Genomic DNA, 20,202 nt, shown 5'->3' on the forward strand with positions numbered 1-20,202 from the left:
CGTCCGGAGTCCGGGGGAGGCCATCGGATATCCAAGCCAACACTCCACCGACCTCACTCGGTGTGTTCATGGCTCGGGCGAAGTCGGGGTTCAGGTTTCGTCCGAAAAGTGGACTCTCTCGGCGTTGTCTCGCTTCCTGCTCAGCCTGCTCTTGAGCTTGCCGACGATCACGTCATCGGGAATTCCTCCTTTCCCTGAAGACCCGTTTTTCTGGAGTCTCTCCCATCTCTGAGACCTCGTCTCGTGACACTGGCTGCGCCGGGTCCCGCTCTCTGGCTTCGTGATGTCACTGAATATTTCGGCGTCGGTTCCTTCATCGGCGAGATTCCCGCTGAAGAGGTTCTTCTTCTGGCGCGGTTGGTTCATCTCGGAGACAGGATTCGATTCTACTCTTCCCCCGATGAAGAGGACGTCGGGATAGAATGTAACCGTTGTAGTGACGAGCTTCTTTCTGTTCTCCTTTGAGGGCGGAGGTACCAGAAGAGCAGTTTGACGATCCTTGACCTTGTTCGCCTCCTTTATCTGTGGAAGAGGTGGACAGCGGAGTTCTCCGGGTTGACGGACCCTCTGCCCCTGGCTTGCAGGAGGGAGTCTTTGTTCGTGGCGCCGGAGGTTGCGCTTTTTCCTGCTTCACTCCTGCTTTTCCGGAGTTTGTTGAGGAAGGCTTTCTCTCCGGTGGATCCGCGATGCGATGTAGAGTTCCTTCTTCATCTGCCACGGATGAGATGGTTCCAAAGCAAAATGTGGGCCCGAGGCGGAGGACGATCTTGCGCTGGAAAGTGATGGCCATTGAGCTAGCTTGGATCAGTGACACACCCCCTACCTGGCGCGCCAGCTATCGGTGTTTTGGGTCCGACCGCGCACCCAGGGTTGCCCCTCGAGGTGCTTTTTGGAGTAGGACAGTGTTACCAACTGTAGCTCGATGGTTCGCGCTAGATGCACGAGATACAGTGGACAATTTTGTACAGGTTTGGGACGCTTTGAGATGCGTAATACCCTACGTCCTGGCATGAATACTTTGTGTGGTGGGTTACAAGGAGGCTCTCTAGTATCGAGGATGTTAGAGAACTGGGTGGATGGCTAAGTAGTGAGATATGTTTTTGAGGGGATGCCCTCTAGGCCTTATATACTCGACCGTGGGGCATTACATGTGGATATGATAACAATGTGAGCCTAAGTAATAGTGAACCGACTGAGCCTATCTTCCTATAATTCTGCCGACCTATCTCCGCTCTGTTCCGATGTATGGGGCCCCTGCGCAGGAAGGTCGGATCCTTGTTGCGGTTGCCGTTCAAACTCATCGGGCCGTCTGGGCCTGCGTCAATCCAATCTTGTGTCAATCCACTTTACCGGACGTGCCTCCCCAGGCCCAAGAAGGGATGACCTTGCGAATTATTGGGCCCACAGGCCTTTCGCGAGGTCTTTTAGCCTCCCAGAGGACCTGGGGATATCTGTCCCCCACATTACCCACAAGACATGTTTCCCGATTAGCCAGAGTTAGTTAGACCCTTAGACACTTCCAAGGTGAATGGCTTGGGATCCACTACGAGGCCTTTCCAAAGTTCCACTAGTTCGAGAAAACCCGCTATGGATTCAGGAAGAAGGAAGCATAGGAATCCCTCGACCGAAAAGCCATCGTAGCAGTTCGACCTGAGGACCTCCCTATACTCTACAGTGATGCCTCCCCGCTTGCCCCTTTCGGGTAAGGTAATGTCTCCCTAGATTTTCTAATTACTTGGCCAAGGGCGTCCCATTCCACCCTTGTGGTAGCACTGTTTTCTCGGGTGGTTCTCCATGTTTTAATTAATACAATAATATGAACAATAAATAAATCGAAAATATTAATGGTACATGATCATATATATCATTAATTTCCCAAAACTAGGTAGAGCAATAGCAAATCTACCCAATAGTTCATTTGTTTGCAAGGTGTGGATAAACAATATTAGGGAAACCTATTGGGTCGCATCAAATTAACCTGAGCATGTCACAGTGATTAACAGAGAACATTATAAGGTAAAGAAGAGTGATCAAGGGCACAACTTGCCTGTGACTTGAGAATCTAGGTACTTCACCAAGTTGGTCTTTGGGTTTCTTGTGACCTCACTGCTACTCGTAGCAATACATACAAATACACAAGGAGTACATAAAATAACATTACACGAAACTTGAGAACAAACTGCATAGAAATATTCTACGCGCCACTATGAGATCGTAGGTTTGAGAACCACTAGAATCAGAATTACGATTAAAAAGATATGATTTTCAAGGATTTATGTGATTAAAAATAAAAGATTAATATAAATCATGTGAGAAAATATTACAAAGAAATAATTAATTAAACTTTAATTTTAGTTAGAACTTGATTATAGGTTATAACTTTGATTAGTAAGATAAATCTACTAAACACAGGATCAATAAGTATCTATTTATAAAATAGGTGATATGATAAAACAATGTTTTTTGTGTGTAGGCAACTTTATTATGAAGCTAACGAAACTTGAACGAACCAAAACATAATTAAAATGGATGAGATATGGATTATACAAGTTTCTATGTATTTTATTATTAAATTTATACTTAAAATAGATTCCAGGGGTCTATTTGGAAAGTCTAGGGGCCGGTTTGCAATTTTAGAAGCTGTCCCGAGGGTTTTACTGTGAAAACCAGGATGGCGGGTTATTTTGCAAATAAACCAGGAACTCTTTAGCAAAAGATCCAGGTCGAAGGGGTATCGGTGAATTCTGGCCTCCCGATCCACCATGAACGACCCAGATTAGATCAAGTTTTATAATCGAACGGGTAAACCAAGGGCCATCGGATCGGGTAAACCAAGGGCCATCGGATCTTGACCCAAAAGTTGAGAGGGAGCTCTCATATATTTTTTTCTTTTTATTTCAATTTTCTATTTTTTTCTATTTTAATTGTTTCAAATTCGAATTAAATTTTGAATTCCACACTCTAGTTCAAATGCACAACAATAAACTCCAGCATGAAATGTAAGCATAATTTTATTTATTGTTTTATTGATTTATGCAAATGCTTTTAGACATACACACCACAATATTTATTTTAGAAAATTTATTTTCATGGTGTGGTATTTATTAAATGATACTCTAACTTATACCATTTTAGAGAATGACTCAAAATATATCATTCAAGGGAATAACGTAACTCATGTAAAGTCCCTTTTTTATTGAAACTCTTTATTACAATTATATTTATTTTTAGGGGGTGTGTCATGAAAAGGTGAGAAAATTCTTTCTAAATGATATTTTGATTCAGATCTTTTTGAGGACTTCATCAAATTCCCAAAATATGATATTGGGATGTTACAAATTCTAACCCCCCCCCCTTAAAAATAATCCCGTCCTTGAGATTACTAGGAAAAGGGAAGGGATACATTTTGTAGTTTTAGGCTTCAATATCAAAAGTTTTGTTTTAGTTTATTCTAATTATCAGGTAGTAAGCAAAGCATTGGCATCTTTTATGTTTGGCTATTAGGTAGAAGTAGAGAAGGTTTGGTGTAAGATAAGGGGTCAAAGCAAAGAAAGTTTCCATTCCAGATGGTGGTTTCTGCATCCTCTGGATATCCGTTTAACTCCATGAACTGGTGCTGAAGACTAAATTGGAGATTTGGCTTGGCTCTTATCCCGACATTGATGTCTTCTTGGGTCTTGGTGTGTTCATCCGAGTTGGGGACATATAGTCACGATAGTTGTCGTAGGATAGACTATATGAGGTAGGTCAAAATCCGGTTTGATGTTATGTGTGGAATGGATAACTTATGCAACCTCTCGAAAATATGTAGGTTAGGGTGTTTGTATATGGCCGAGTTGGTCTAAGGCACCAGTTTAGGTTTATGTGCATTAGGGGAGAACAAGGTTTATAGGAGTAGGATCCTGTTTATTTTACTAGTGTTAACTTGTTAGGTGACTCACATTAGATTGGACAAGATCTAGATTAGTTTGGTATGATTAGATTAGATCAGATAATATCTAATTGATTTGGGTTAGATCATGGTTATTACTCTACGATGAGATAAGCAAAGTGGTTAGGATAAGATGGAAGGATAAGATAGAATCTTTTTAAGGTAAGATGGGTCTATAAGATAGATTTATTTGTTTTTTATATGGGGGATAATCTATATTTTTATGCCTATATGTATAATGCAGATGTAATTGTGGACATTACTCCACAACTCACCACACTCGATCAAAGAACCAAATCAAACAAATATCATAAGAACAAACATTCAATCATATAGATATCTACAAAAATAGTTTTGTTTTTGTTCCTAAGATTTGGTCTCCTATTCCTAAGGGTCACTTTAGGTATAGGATTTCAAAGTCTGAAATCCACTTTTGTCTTTAGAAGAGAAAAGGTAAGAGTAATCAGAGTTAAGCAGCAATAGATGAGAAAGGATTAAGGAAAGTTTAGAAAGAATCAGAATAGCAAAGATAAGTAGGTAAAGTTTGTCCAATTCTATCTAGGTTACGTCCTACAGTCAACATTCCTCTGATACCACTTCTGTCACATCCGGATTTAAGGGCCGAACCAGGATGCGTCTCAAATGTGTGCTAAGATCAAGACTAACACATATGATGACTCATGGTACAGAAACGAATGTCACATCCTTACTATATAATAGGAGTTATGTATAAAATAGGAAAATAATTACATCATATGCTGACAATGATCCAGCAACCATAGTAGACTGGGACACGACGACCTAGACCTCTCACGAACTCATCACGACATACTTCAAGCTCCTCATCTTGCGGTACCTACTCTTGACCTGGGGGATGTGAGTACAGCAAGGGTGAGCTCACATACGTTCATCGCTCAACAAGTTGTGGGGAATAATGTGCATGAGCTCACTTATAGTGGGCTCGTGTGAAGTGTAAGGCTTACCAAAGAGATGGTTAAAGCTGAGCATTGCTTTTAGAGTTGGTCAAAATTTTATTAGCAATTACTAAGTATAAGTAGATATCAACCCAAATAAATAAGAGATCACAATTAATAATAAAACCCACAATGCAATGCAAATGACAAATTAAGTTTAATTCCATAAGTTAATCAAGTGAGTGTTCGAGCTGCTCATGATCGTGAGCATGGTTGGTATACCAGTTTTACACTCTATAGAGATTGCACATCTTTACCCACAAGACGTGTTTCCCGATTAGCCAGGGTTAGCTAGACCCTTAGACACTTCCAAGGTGAGTGGCTAGTGATCCACTGCGAGCCTTTCCAAAGTTCCACTAGTTCGAGAAAACCCGCTACGGATTTTGGAAGAAGGCAGCATATGAATCCCTCGACCGAAAAGTCATCACAGCAGTTCGACCCGAGGACCTCCCTATACTCTGCATCGACACCTCCCCACTTGCCCCTTTCGGGTAAGGTAATCTCTCCCTAGCTTTCCTAATTACTTGGCCAAGGGCGCCCCATTCCACCCTTGTGGTAGCACTGTTTTCCCGGGTGGTTCTCCATGTTCCAATTAATACAATAATCTTATCATGAACAATAAATAAACCAACAGTATTAATGGAACATGACCATATATATCATTAATTTCCCAAAACCATGAAGAGCAATACAAAATCTACCCAATAGTTCATTTTTTTGCAAGGTGTGGGATAAACAATAATAGGGAAACCTATAGGGTTCCATCAAATTAACATGAGCATGTAACAATGATTAATAGAGAACATTATTAGGTAAAGAAGAGTGATCAAGGGCACAACTTGCATGTGACATGAGAATCTAGGTACTTCACCAAGTTGGTCTTTGGGTTTCTCATGACCTCACTACTACTCGTAGCAATACATACAAATAGACAAGGAGTACATAAAAATAACATTACACCAAACAAGAGAACAAACTGCATAGGAATATTCTACGCGCCGCTATGAGATTGTAGGTTCTAGAACCACTAGAATCGGAGTTACGGTTAAAAAGATATGATTTTCCAAGGATTTAGGTGATTAAACAATAAAAGATTAATATAAATCATGTGAGAAAATATTACCAAGAGATAATTAATTAAACTTTAATTTGAGTTATAACTTGATTATAGGTTATAACTTTGATTAGTAAGATAAATCTCCTAAACACATGATAAATAAGTATCTATTTGTAAAATAGGTGATTTGATAAAACAATGTTTTTAGTGTGTAGACAATTTTATTATGAAGTTAATGAAACTTGAACAAACCAAAACGGAGTTAAAATGTATGAGATATGGATTAGACAAGTTTCTATGTATTTTATTATTAAATTTATACTTAAAATAGATCCAAGGGGTCTATTTGGAAAGTCCAGGGGCCGGTTTGCAATTTTAGAAGTTACCCCGAAGGTTTTAATGTGAAAACCAAGATGGCTAGTTATTTTGCAAATAAACCAGGGACTCTTTAGCAAAAGATCTAGGTCAAAGGGGTAACGGTGAATTCTAGCCGCCCGATCCACCGTAAACGACCTAGATTAGATCAAGTTTTATAATCGAACCGGTACACCAACGGCCATCGGATCTTGATCCAGTGGTCCAGATCAGAAAAAAACCCGAACGCATAGGACAGTTCATCTCCAGATCGACGATGCGAATTCTAAACAATGCAATCTAATCCTACCCGCACATCTCGGATCCAAACGCTAATAACTGCCTTTCCCCCCAAAGCGGCAAGACACGGTGGCGCCCACGGTACGCGCGGCGTGCCGTGGCTGGCGAGGCAAAACCGAGCCCCAAGTTTCCTAAGCTCGATGTCGAATGCTGCTACATCACGCGGAGGATGAAGCGGATATATCTAGGGCCTTTTACCAGGATTTAGGACGCTGACGTTCCCCGCCCACGTGATCCACGGTATAGTAGTGTATTCATTGCTCCAGCGAGCGATTCGCCACGCCATGGCCGATGACACCACACGAGAAGGCCATGTCATGCGCACAAGGCCCAGGCGACTTGTCCTGACCACATGCCAAGCCCATGCGATTTTCAACTATTAATGTTGTAAATTCTAAAGTAGAATTTTGGGTGTTAGAAAGCGCTTGCTAAGATGGTCTCAAAATGAGTTTGAGCTAAAAGTAAAGAAGGTAAGGAGCGATAGTGGATCTGAGTTCCAGAATCTTCAAGTGGAAGAATATCTTGGGGAGGAAGGCATCAAGCAGAAGTTCTCTGCTCCCTATACACCACAACAAAATGGTGTAGTGGAGAGGTAGAACAAGACGCTCATTGACATGGCGAGGACGATTCTAGGAGAATACAAAATGCTGAAACAGTTTTGATCGGAAGCCGTGAATATGTCTTGCCATGCCATAAATCATCTCTATCTTCATTGCCTCCTGAAGAAGATGGCATATGAGGTACTCACTGGTAACAAACCCAACGTTTCTTACTTTTGCGTATTTGGGAGCAAATGCTACATCTTGGTAAAGAAAGGAAGGCATTCAAAATTTGCTCCCAAAGCCGTTGAAAGGTTTTTACTTGGTTATGACACAAATACAAAGGCATATAGAGTCTTTAACAAATCTTTGGGTTTAGTTGAAATCTCTAGTGACGTTGTATTTGATGAGACTAATGGCTCTCAAAGAGAGCAAGTTGATCTTGATGATATAGATGGACATGAGGTTCTAACGGCCGCAATGAGGACTATGGTGATAGGCGATGTGCGGCCACAGGAATAACAAGTGCAATATCAACCTTCTTCCACAACTATGGTGCAACCCCCAATTCATGATGAGGAACATGTACCTCAAGGCGATGGCATGGAACAAGGGGGAGCACAAGAACAAGAAAGAAGGGAAGAGGAAGGAGTACCACAGGCACCTTCAACCCAAGTCCGCACCAACATTCAAAGACATCATTTGGTGGATCAAATTCTTGGTGACATTAGCAAGGGAGTAACTACTCGTTCACGTGTTGCAAATTTTTGTGAGCACTACTCTTTTGTTTCTTCTATTGAGCCTTTCACGGTAGAAGAAGCCTTGCAGGATCTGGAATGGGTGTTGGCGATGCAAGAGGAGTTCAACAACTTCAAAAGAAATGAAGTATGGAGTCTGGTGCCACGTCCAAAGCAAAATATTAGGGGCACCAAGTGGGTGTTTCGCAACAAACAAGACAAGTATGGAGTGGTGAAGAGAAACAAAGCAAGACTTGTAGCAAAAGGTTATGCTCAAGTCGCAGGTTTGGATTTTGAGGAGTCTTTTGCTCCTGTAGGCTTGAGTCTATTTGCATATTACTAGCCTATGTTGCTCACCATTCCTTTAAGCTCTTTCAAATGGATGTGAAGAGAGCTTTCCTCAATGGGCCAATCAAGGAGGAGGTGTACGTGGAACAACCCCTAGCTTCGAGGATGAAAGGTACCCCAACCATGTGTACAAGCTCTCTAAGGCACTCTATGGACTTAAGGAAGCCCCAAGAGCATAGTATGAATGCCTTAGAGATATCCTTATTTCTATTGCTTTCAAGGTTGGGAAAGCTGATCCAACTCTTTTCACTAAGACATGCAATGGTGATTTGTTTATGTGCCAAATATATGTCGATGACATAATATTTGGTTCTACTAATCAAAAGTCATGTGAAGAGTTTAGCAGGGTTATGACATAGAAATTTGAGATGTCCATGATGGGAGAGTTGACTTACTTCCTCGGATTTCAAGTAAAGCAACTCAAGGAAGGGACATTCCTCTCTCAAACAAAGTACATCCAAGATATACTTAAGAAGTTTGGGATGAAGGACGCAAAGCCTGCTAAAACGCTAATGGGAACTGACGGACACTTGGACCACAACACGGGAGGTAAGTCCGTAGATCAAAAGGTATACCGGTCTATGATAGGATCCTTGCTATATCTTTGTGCAAGTAGACCAAACATTATGCTCTATGTTCGCATATGTGCTAGATTCCAATCAGATCCCAAGGAATGTCACCTTGTGGCTATGAAGTGTATTCTTAGATATTTAGTTCATACGCCCTACATCAGGCTCTGGTATCCTAATGGGTCTACCTTTCACTTCATTGGATACACAGACTCCGACTATGTCGGGTGCAAGGTTGATAGGAAGAGCACATCAGGGACTTCTCAGTTTTTTTGGAAAGGTCCCTGGTGTCTTGGAGTTCAAAGAAACAAACTTCCTTTGCCCTATCCACCGCTGAGGCCGAGTATGTTGCCGCAGGACAGTGTTGCGCGCAACTACTTTGGATGAGGCAAACCCTCTGGGACTTTGGCTACAATTTGAGCAAAGTCCGACTCCAATGTGATAATGTGAGTGCAATCCGCTTTGCGGATAACCCATTGAACACAGCCGCACTAAGCACATAGACATCCGGCATCACTTTTTGAGAGATCACCAGCAAAATGGAGATATCTATGTTTGTCATATTAGCACCGATCACCAGCTAGCTGATATCTTTTTCAAGCCTTTAAATGAGAAAAGGTTTTGCAAGCTGTGTAATGAGCTAAATGTCTTAGTTTCGAAACTAGGATTGATCTAAAGCACATATGTTGTTATGTATTGATCATGTTATTATAAGTTTCATTATGTATTTTTGGTGTTCAAGTTGTAAACAACATCTCAGACCTCACAAGTCCTTATGCAAAAATTGCATGTGTTTAGGGGGAGGATATGTTACAACTTGACCCTTTGAGACTAACATGTTTGATTAAGTAATTTTGGTGTAGTCTCAAAGGTGAATGGAAAGGGAAATGGTACACTTGAACAACAAACAAGGCTTCCACTGCAAAACAGTATCTTGTTCAAGTTGCCCTTGGTGTTCATTGCCCTCTTATTTTTACTTCGCGGTTTTTTGGTGAGGCAATGAGGTTTAATGGCCACCAATTTCTCTATTTTGGTGCTTAATGCCAAAGGGGGAGAAATTAAGGCCAAAGCAACTGGATCAACTACCACTTGTCAATGAATTTTAAAAATTATTGTGTAAGTACTTGTCTTTCTCTTATTGCAAAACTACTCTCTTGTGGGGGAGAAATTTGATTATGGGAAAAAGGGGGAGTTTTGGTTTTTGATCAAAACTAGTCTTGAAAAATGTTTTGATTTGCCAAAACAAAGTGTTTTTGACGTAGAAGTGAGAAAATGAAATTTTATTGCGAAAATAAACCAAGTGGTGGCAAAATGATCCAAATATGCCAAATCCTGTGATAACTCAATTGGTTTTTAGTTTGACTCCAATTTGCAAATTTTGGCTCACATTTGGTTATGTTAGTGCATTTTGAGTTGTTTTTGATGTGTTGGCATAAATCACCAAAAATGGGAGATTGAAAGGGAAATGTGCCTTTGGGTCATTTCTAAGTGTTTTGGTGATTAAGTGACCAACACATAACTTTGAACTAACATGCCTACTTTAAGTATGAGCACATGTAGTTAAAGAAAATTGAAAAAAGTGCATTAGGTTCATATTGCAAATCCTATCACATTCAAGGAACAATGTATGATTCTAGCACTTAGTAAATTGTTTTAGTTGCTAACTATGTTCATCTAAGTGCTAGGAAACTCTCAAAGTCGAGACAAAGTGGAGCAAAGAAGTTTGGCTTGGATTAATCAAACCTGCGCCAGCTTGGGTGCACCGGATTGTCCGGTGTGCACTTGATAGTGTCTAGTGCCCAGGCCATCAGCTGACCGAACAGGCCACAATCGGGAAATTGGCCAGGCACGCTAGCTATAATTCACCAGACTGTCCGATGTGCACCAGACAGTGTCCGGTGCCAAAGCCATCAGCTGGCCGAACATGCCACTCTTGGGAAATTGGTTAGACACACTGGCTATAATTCACCGGACTGTCTGGTGTGCACCGGACTGTTCGGTGACCAGGAGGCCAACGGCTCTTGCTAGCGCCAACGGTCGCGCGTAATCAACATTGGACACGTGGTAGCACCGGACTGTCTGGTGTGCCGGATAGTCAAAGGATGCAACGACTAACTCAATAGTCGACATGGCAGAGATGGAAAGAAATCATGCACAGTTCATTGTCCGGTGTGCACCGGATAGTCCAGTGGACCCGCGGACAGAAGGCAACCAGAGCCTTCCAAAAAAAGAAGAAACGACTCTTTTGGCCCTTAGGGCTATAAAAGGACCCCCCCCTAGGCGCATGCTGCTGTTACCCAAGCATACTAAGAGCACACCGAAACTTCGATTCAACGCAACCATGCTTTCGACTCCTTCTAGAGAGAATTGAACATTTTCTTGAGAGAAACTCAGTCGTTTTGATTCTTGCGTACTCTCCTTTGCTTGTGTGCGTGGTGTTGTTGTTCTTGTACTCTTGTGTGTGTTTATACTCTTTCCTTACTATTGTGCTTTGATTGAGATCATTCATGTAAGGCGTGAGAGATTCCAACTTGTGTAGATTCCTCACAAGGGGATTTGATATAAGGAAGAACAACATGATACTCAAGTTTGTTCTTTGGATCACCTGAGAGGGGTTGTTGTAACACCCTAACTCCATCAAATAAAGGTAACCTAGTTTATATTATTATTTCTAGTAGAAAGCAAAATATTTATGTTTTCAAATATGAAATGGTGATATAAATAAATTTAACAATTTTGTGAATAGTTAAAATCTACCAAGTGATTGATGCATTCATTATTGGTGCATGATTTCTCTGTTTGTTAATTGCAACAACTCTATTTTAATTTATTCATATTTTGTGAAGTCCAATTTATATAAAAAATAGTTTTTTGCGTAAAATTATTTATTTGGTCTTTTATTTATAAAAATTACTATTATTAGATTTATTAATTTTTTGATATTTAAAAATATATTTATTTATATTTTTAATCACTAACCTATTCTAAAAAAAGAAAAAAAAATGAGAAACGTGCGCATACCATTATTAGGCCGATTGGCTAGAAGCTAGCACATGCCCAGGCTAAAACCTGCGTCCGTGCAGGCCCCACCTGCCCCATCGACCAGCCCTCTCCACTTTACTCCTTTTGTGCGAATGACAGGTTGGCCCCCTAGAACTATTCATCTTCTTTCCCATTGCATCTTCTCCCGTTCGCTGAAGCACCGGGTGCCGCCGCCGCCGTTTGTCTTCCCCATCGCGTGGAAGCTTGCCGAGCCGTGCCATGCCCGTTCCCCTTCGCAAAATGCTGCACTGACGACCTCCCTTCTCTCCCACTACCGTCAGTTTCCCAAGCTCACCTTGTTAACGGCGTTTTAATTTCTTGGTTATTACACAACTTCAATGGACGCATCAATTCATCACCCACGGATCCCTCTCCCTCGCCTATAAAACACGCTCGCCATCCCTGCTCACACACTCCTCTGCTCTTTGCATGCTGCTCGCTTTGTCCCCTGTTCACTTGTCATCGCACCACGTCCTACCGCCGCTCGTCGTTGCACACTGCTTGCTGTTACTATGCACCGCTGAGCGCCATTGCCGCTTGCTGCTACTGCCGCATCACGCGGTAGAGCTCCACATGTCTCACCGCCCCGCGCATCGCCGGTGTCCCAAAGCCGACACCACGTTCTGCATGTTCTACTCTTGTCGCGTCGTGCCTACTGCTAGCTGGAGAAACTCGCTAGTGCAATGACCCCAACCCCAACGTCGCCGGTGCTTCACACCAAGCGTCGCCATCTTGTTGGAGCTCCGTGATTCGCCATCGCTCGTCTTTTTCCTATCGCCGCCGAACTCCCTCCCCGTAGGAGTTCCCCCGCCCCAGGCTTGCATTCGCTCGGCGCCGTCACGCCGACTGAAAGTCGTCTAAATGGGTGGATATGCAAAATCTGAAATTTATAACTTTAAACACACTACAAGCCGGGGTTAGCGTTAGAACAAATATCAAGTTCGGGAGAGAGGTAAAACAAATCAACCAAGAAATAAAACGGATGGACATGGTGATTTGTTTTACCGAGTTTGGGTTCTAAAGAACTTAGTCCCCGTTGAGATGGTCACAAAGACCGGGTCTCTTTCAACCCTTTCGCTCTCTCAAACGGTCACTTAGACCGAGTGAGGCTTCTTCCTTAATCTCATGGATCACTTAGACCCTGCAAGAATCACCACTCAATTGGTGTTTCTTGCATCGCTTACAAAGCTTGAGAGTAAGAAGTGAGAAAGAAAAGAAAGTCAAACCAAGCAAACAAGCGGAACAAAGAAACACAAATGATCCTTTCACAAGTTCTAATACGCTAGAGTTGAATCGAGAACTTTGAGTGGATCGACCACTTGAATTGTGTCTTGGAGGGTTGCACTTTGCCTTGTATTGAATGAGGAGTGATGAATGCTTGGATGGTTGGAGTGGAGGTAGTTGGGGGGTATTTATAGCCCCAACCACCAAACAACAGTTGGGGTTGAGCTGCTGTTGATGGGCGCACCGGACAGTCCAGTACGCCACCGGACACTGTCCGGTGCGGCAGCCACGTCACCCAACCGTTAGGGTTCGGACGCGGACGACCATTGGAGCTTTGTCTTCTAGTGGCACTGGACAGTACGGTGCCGCACCGAACAGACACTGTTCACTGTCTGGTGCGCCTCTGACGGTTGCTCTGACTTCTACGCACACTGTAGCGTTCGTAGGTGTACTTTGCAGTCGACCGTTGCGCTGGTAGCCGTTGCTTCGCTTGGTGCACCAGGTAGTCTGGTGGCACACCGGACAGTCTGGAGAATTATAGCGGAGCGCGGCCTCAGAAACCCGAAGGTGGCGAGTTTGGAGTTGTACGGTCCTGGTGCACCGGACACTGTCCGGTGGCACACCGGACAGTCCGGTGCGCCAGACCAGGGCACCCTTCGGTTTCTTTTGCTACTTTGCTTTTAAACCCTAACTTGATCTTTTTATTGGTTTGTGTTGAACCTTTATGCACCTGTAGAATATATAATCTAGAGCAAACTAGTTAGTCCAATTATTTGTGTTGGGCATTCAACCACCAAAATTATTTATAGGAAAAGGTTAAACCCTATTTGCCTTTCAATGTCCCCCTTTTTGGTGATTGATGCCAACACAAACCAAAGCAAATATATAAGTGCAGAATTGAACTAGTTTGCATAAGGTAAGTGCATAGGTTGCTTAAAATTAAACCAATTTTTACTTTTACTAGATATGCATGGTTGCTTTCTTTTATTTAGCATTTTGGACCACGCTTGCACCACTTGTTTTGTTTTTGCAAATTCTTTTGGAAAATCTTTTTGCAAATAGTCAAAGGTATATGAATAAGATTTTGAGAAGCATTTTCAATATTTGAAATTTTCTCCCCCTGTTTCAAATGCTTTTCCTTTGACTTAACAAAACTCCCCCTGAATGAAATTCTCCTCTTAGTTTTCAAGAGGGTTTTAATAGATATCAATTGGAAATATATTGAGATGCTAATTTTGAAAATATACCAATTGAAAATCATACCAATTTGAAATATATCAATTAAAATTTTTGAAAGGTGGTGGTGCGGTCCTTTTGCTTTGGGCTAATACTTTCTCCCTTTTGGCATTAATCGCCAAAAACGGAGACTTTGTGAGCCCTTTAACACTTTCTCCACATTGGTACAAGTAAATAAGAGTGAAGGATTATACCAATTTGGAGTGCGGAGTAACGACGAAGGATAAAAGATATCGGTAGAGTGGAGTGGAAGCCTTGTCTTCGTCGAGTACTCTATTTCCCTTTCAATCTACGACTTAGCATAGAGTTATACTTGAAAGCACATTAGTCGTAGAGATAAAAGAGATATGATCAAAGGTATATAAATGAGCTATGTGTGCAATGTTTCAATCAAAATTTCGAGAATCAAGTACATTAGCTCATTCCTAAGTTTGCTAAAGGTTTTCTCATCTAATGGTTTGGTAAAGATATCGGCTAATTGTTCTTTGGTGCTAACATAAGCGATCTCGATATCCCCCCTTTGTTGGTGATCCCTCAAAAAGTGATACCGAATGTCTATGTGCTTAGTGCAGCTGTGTTTAACGGGATTATCCACCATGCGGATTGCACTCTCATTGTCACATAGGAGAGGGACTTTGCTCAATTTGTAGCCATAGTCCCTAAGGGTTTGTCTCATCCAAAGTAATTGCGCGCAACAATGGCCTGCGGCAATATACTCGGCTTCAACGGTGGAAAGAGCTACTGAGTTTTGTTTCTTTGAAGCCCAAGACACCAGGGATCTTCGCAGAAACTGACAAGTCCCTGATGTGCTCTTCCTATCAATTTTACACCCTGCCCAATCAGCATCTGAATATCCTATTAAATCAAAGGTGGATCCCCTACGGTACCAAAGTCCAAACTTAGGAGTGTAAACTAAATATCTCACGATTCTTTTCACGACCCTAAGGTGAACTTCCTTAGGATCGCCTTGGAACCTTGCACACATGCATACAGAAAGCATAATATCCTGTTGAGATGCACATAAATAAAGTAAAGATCCTATCATCGACCAGTATACCTTTTGATCTACGGACTTACCTCCCGTGTTGAGGTCGAGATGCCCATTTGTTCCCATGGGTGTCTTGATGGGCTTGGCATCCTTCATTCCAAACTTGGTAAGTATATCTTGAATGTACTTTGTTTGGCTGATGAAGGTGCCCTCTTGGAGTTGCTTGACTTGAAATCCTAGGAAATACTTCAACTCCCCCATCATAGACATCTCGAATTTTTGAATCATGATCCTACTAAACTCTTGACAAGTTGATTTGTCAGTAGACCCAAATATGATATCATCAACATAAATTTGGCATACAAACAAATCTTTTGCAATAGTTTTAGTAAAGAGAGTAGAATCGGCTTTACCGACTTTGAAGCCATTAGTGATAAGAAAACTCGCAGGCATTCATACCATGCTCTTGGGGCTTGCTTGAGCCCATAAAGCGGCATTGAGAGTTTGTAAACATGGTTAGGGTACTCACTATTTTCAAAGCCGGGAGGTTGCTCAACATAGACCTCTTCCTTGATTGGTCCATTTAGGAAGGCACTTTTCACGTCCATTTGATAAAGCTTAAAGCCATGGTAAGTAGCATAGGCAAGTAATATACGAATTGACTCAAGCCTAGCTACGGGCGCAAAGGTTTCACTGAAATCCAAACCTTCGACTTGTGAATAACCCTTGGCCACAAGTCGGGTTTTGTTTCTTGTCACCACACCATGCTCATCTTGCTTGTTGCGGAATACCCATTTGGTACCTACAACATTTTGATTAGGACGTGGAACTAAATGCCATACCTCATTCCTTGTGAAGTTGTTGAGCTCCTCTTGCATTGCCAACACCCAATCCGAATCTCTTAGTGCATCATCTACCCTGTATGACTCAATAGTGAAGACAAAAGAGTAATGTTCACAAAAATGAGCGACTCGAGATCCAGTGGTTACCCCTTATGAATATCACCAAGAATTGAGTTGATGGGGTGATCTCTTTGAATCGCTTGGTGGACTCTTGGGTGTGGCGGTCTTTGACCCTGAATCTCTTGCTCATCTTCCTTGTCCTTATTGACTTGATCTCCCCCTTGATCATTGTCCTCCTCTTGAGGTGGCTCATCCTCTTGATCCTCATCATCTTGAGCCTGATCCTCATCTTGAGTTGGTGGAGATCCTTGCATGGAAGATGACGGTTGATCTTGTGCTTGTGGAGGCTCTTTGGATTCCTTAGGACACACATCCCCAATGGACATGTTCCTTAGCGTGACGCACGGAGCCTCTTCATCATCTAGCTCATCAAGATCAACTTGCTCCACTTGGGATCCATTAGTCTCATCAAACATAGTGTCACAAGAAACCTCAACTAATCAAGTGGATTTGTTGAAGACTCTATATGCCCTTGTGTTTGAGTCATGACCAAGTAAAAAGCCTTCTACAGCCTTAGGAGCAAATTTAGATTTTCTACCTTTTTTAACAAGAATAAAACATTTGCTACCAAAGACTCTAAATTAAATATGAAACATTGGGCTTTTTACCGGTGAGGAGTTTGTATGATGTCTTCTTGAGGATTCGGTGAAGGTAGAGCCGGTTGATGGAGTAGCAGGCGGTGTTAATCGCCTCAGCCCAAAACCGGTCCGGAGTCTTGTACTCATCAAGCATGGTCCTCGCCTTGTCCAATAGAGTTCTATTCTTCCTATACACTACACCATTTTGTTGAGGCGTGTAGGGAGAAGAGAACTCATGCTTGATGCCCTCCTCCTCAAGAAAGCCTTCAATTTGAGAGTTCTTGAACTTCATCCCATTGTTGCTTCTTATCTTTTTTATCCTTAATCCGAACTCGTTTTGAGTCCGTCTTAAGAATCCCTTTAAAGTCTCTTGGGTTTGTGATTTTTCCTGCAAAAAAAACACCCAAGTGAAGCGAGAATAATCATCCACAATTACAAGACAGTACTTACTCCCGTCGATGCTTATGTAAGCTATCGGGCTGAATAGATCCATGTGGAGTAGTTCCAGTGGCCTGTCCGTTATCATTATCTTCTTATGTGGATGATGAGTGCCAACTTGCTTTCCTGCTTGACATGAGCTACAAACCCTGTCTTTCTCAAAATGAACATTGGTTAGTCCCAGAATGTGTTCTCCCTTTAGAAGCTTGTGAAGATTCTTCATTCCAACATGGGTGTTGGGACCATGCTTCGTCGCTGAAGGTCCTGCAGGAAGAAACAGCTTTGGCTGAAGCTGTCTGTACGCGATGCCGAAGGGTGCCGTTCATGAAGCTTCGGAATTACAAACCGACTTAAAGATAGAATGACCTTTTAGTCCATAAGAGTTTGAGTCGTTGTTGTAAACTTTTATGAGGGGTATGATTGTAATTGCTCATAGGCTGTGTCCTGTGCCTATAAATAGTGAACAGTATTCCTTTACTGTTCACGGATTTCTGTAATTGCAATCACATCACTCGGAAATTATTCTTTGCCAAGGCAGAGGTATAAATGTACCAAAACATCATATTTGAATATCTTAAATTTATATAATATGTAAATCATGTTGTTTTACTTCTAATTTGCTTGTCTTTAATGCTTTATGTCTCATGTTATTTTGTATTATCTTTGAGAATTTAATTACGAAGATATAACCTTCGTAATTGTATCATTATGACCTTCGTCCGAAGTTCATTAAATCCTTGGGGAAATAATGCTTCAGCGGATGAAGGGCATTAATATTTAACATTTTATGTTGCCTTGTTCTTAATTTAGAGCATTTGAGAACAAGTCCCCAACATTGGCGCCCACCTCCGGTGAACTCACTTCCACTTTTTTGAGCTGATGGCTTCGTTCAACGATCAAGCTGGAGCTGCTTCGGCTCCGAAGCTGGTACTCCCGATAACAGGCGGTTCAAGCTCAGAACCAGCCAATAAGAGGCAGAAGAAGGAAGCACAGAGAAGGGTACAACATGTCGGGGTGCAAGGACCCTTCATCAAGTCAAGATGGTCTCACATTCCAATCACCTTCTCTCAAGAGGATCTTCAACTCAAGGATTACCCACACAATGATGCTATGGTTATCTCTTGTGTGATCAAAGGATTTCTGGTCCACAATGTTTTGGTTGATACAGGCAGCGCAGCTGATATCATATTTGCTAAGGCCTTCAGACAGATGCAAGAGCCCGAAGATAAAATTCTTGATGCCACACATCCCCTTTGCGGCTTCGGAGGAAGGCAGATTGTAGCACTCAGCAAAATCTCAATGCCAGTAACCTTCGGATTTATCAACAACATGAGGACTGAACAAGTTGTGTTTGATATTGTTGACATGGAATACCCTTACAATGCAATCATTGGTCGTGGTACTCTCAATGCCTTCGAAGCAATTCTTCATCCAGCTTATCTTTGCATGAAGATACCTTCGGACCAAGGGCCCATTGCTATTCATCGAAGTCAGGAAGCTGCCAGAAGGGCCGAAGGAAATTGGACAGACTCAAAAGCAATCCATAATATAGATGGAACTGAAGCTTGTGAGCAATACAAGTTCAGAAGGGAAAAGGCTGCTTTGGCTGATCAGCCGAAGCCCATGCTCTTATGTGAGGATATAGCAGAGCAGAAGGTGCTATTGGGATCTCAATTGTCCGAAGAGCAGGAGAAAACCTTGATGTTGGGACTATGCTTCGTCGCCAAAGGTCTTGTAGGAAGAAGCAGCTTCGGCTGAAGCTGTTCGTATGAAATGACCGAAGGTTCCTCTTCATGAAGCTTCGGAATTACAAACCGACTTAAAAGTAGAATGACCCTCTAGTCCATAAATGCTTAGGTCGCTGTTGTAATCCATTATGAGGGGCATAATTGTAATTCCTCACAGGCTGTGTCCCGTGCCTATAAATAGTGAACAGTATTCCCTTACTGTTCACGGATCCCTGTATTTGCAATCGCATCATTCAGGAACCAACCTTTGCCAAGGCAGAGGTATAATTGTATTCAACACTTAAATATATTGAATGGATATGATATGGTTTATTTATGATTCGTTTACCTTTGGTATTATATATTTTATGTCATCTTATACAATCTGTTAAAATTCAATTACGAAGATTTAACCTTCGTAATTGTATTGTCATCAACCTTCGTCCAAGGCCCATTAATCCCCAAGGGAATAATGATTCGTTGGACGAAGAACATTAACATTTAACATTTTATGTTGCCTTGTTCTTAATTCATAGCATTTGAGAACAAGTCCCCAACATTGGCGCCCACCTCCGGTGAACTCACTTCCACTTTTTTGAGCTGATGGCTTCGTTCAACGATCAAGCTGGAGCTGCTTCGGCCCCGAAGCTGGTGCTCCCGATAACAGGTGGTTCGTGCTCAGAACCAGCCAACAAAAAGCAGAAGAAAGAGGCGCAGAGAAGGGTACAACATGTTGGAGTGCAGGGACCCTTCATCAAGTCAAGGTGGTCCCACATTCCAATCAACTTCTCCCAGGAGGACCTTCAGCTCAAGGATTTTCCTCATAACGATGCTATGGTTATTTCTTGTGTTATCAAAGGGTTTCTGGTCCACAATGTCTTGGTTGATACAGGCAGTGCAGCTGATATCATATTTGCTAAGGCCTTCAGACAAATGCAAGAGCCAGAAGATAAGATTCATGATGCTACACACCCTCTCTGTGGCTTCGGAGGAAGACAGATTGTAGCACTGGGCAAGATCACCATGCCAGTGACCTTCGGATTCATCAACAACACCAGAACTGAGCAAGTTGTGTTTGACATTGTTGACATGGAATACCCTTACAATGCAATTATTGGTCGTGGCACCCTCAATGCTTTCGAAGCAATTCTTCATCCTGCTTACCTTTGCATGGAGATACCTTCGGATCAAGGACCCA

The sequence above is a fragment of the Zea mays genome, chromosome 4 (genome assembly GCF_902167145.1).
Source record: "Zea mays cultivar B73 chromosome 4, Zm-B73-REFERENCE-NAM-5.0, whole genome shotgun sequence".
NCBI classification, from domain to species: domain Eukaryota; kingdom Viridiplantae; phylum Streptophyta; class Magnoliopsida; order Poales; family Poaceae; genus Zea; species Zea mays.